The sequence below is a fragment of the Mastomys coucha genome, unplaced genomic scaffold (assembly GCF_008632895.1).
Source record: "Mastomys coucha isolate ucsf_1 unplaced genomic scaffold, UCSF_Mcou_1 pScaffold22, whole genome shotgun sequence".
NCBI classification, from domain to species: Eukaryota; Metazoa; Chordata; class Mammalia; order Rodentia; family Muridae; genus Mastomys; species Mastomys coucha.
This window is the reverse complement of record NW_022196905.1, coordinates 36,988,911-36,989,643: the sequence shown is the minus strand read 5'-3', so window position 1 is coordinate 36,989,643 and position 733 is coordinate 36,988,911. Positions and strand designations below refer to the sequence as shown.

At 41.7% G+C, this 733-nt stretch overlaps 1 long non-coding RNA gene across 1 annotated transcript in view; it reads right to left on the bottom strand.

The window, feature by feature from the left end:
• Positions 1 to 733, bottom strand: part of LOC116070541 — a 19,577-nt gene that overhangs the window by 12,896 nt on the left and 5,948 nt on the right. The window contains exon 2 of the long non-coding RNA XR_004110454.1: positions 351 to 471. This is a non-coding gene — a long non-coding RNA (uncharacterized LOC116070541). The remainder of the gene's footprint in view (positions 1 to 350; positions 472 to 733) is intronic.

Genomic DNA, 733 nt, shown 5'->3' with positions numbered 1-733 from the left:
TTAATGTATTGACTGTCAGCTTGGCTGATATTCTGTGTCTCATTATTTTGACATGTGAAATGATATAATTGTATCTATAACAGTGAAACTTTAATGGATAAATTTATGCAGAGTAGTACCCAGGGGGTTGAAGACACTGTATGTAATACCCATTTTTTCTGTGTGTCTTGTAACAAGGCATCATTTCAACCCTTTGGAAATTTCATGGCTCTCCTTCCTTCTTGGTTAAAGTAGCTCATGCTGCAACTCCAAGAATAAGATCTCACACAACAAAAACCAAAGCAGAAAGAGCAGCCAAAGCTCAGAGGCCTAGTCAGCTGCTCATTAACTTCCAGAATGTCTGCACTTACCCCCTTTTCTCACTGGGCGGAAACTTGACACAGGCAAATGTGAACGTGGTTCTAAGATCTTACCCAGCTGTCGTCATACTCTCTGAGACTTGGCATCTGCCTCAGAAAGCAAAAAAATGTACTGTGAGGAAAGAAAAGGAGGAAAGCTTGTTAGGTAGGCAAGTCCCAGTCTTGGAAACACCTTTGTTTTGGAAATCATGACACAGGACTCAGGCAGCTCTTGTGACTTAGCTATGACCACACAGCCTATAGAGTCATGTCTGAGAAATGCTCTGAGCCTCAGTTGTTTTGTTAATTGCCACATATTGTTTAGTCTAAAGCAAGAGAGAGAGAGAGAGAGAGAGAGAGAGAGAGAGAGAGAGAGAGAGAGAGAGAGAGAGAGA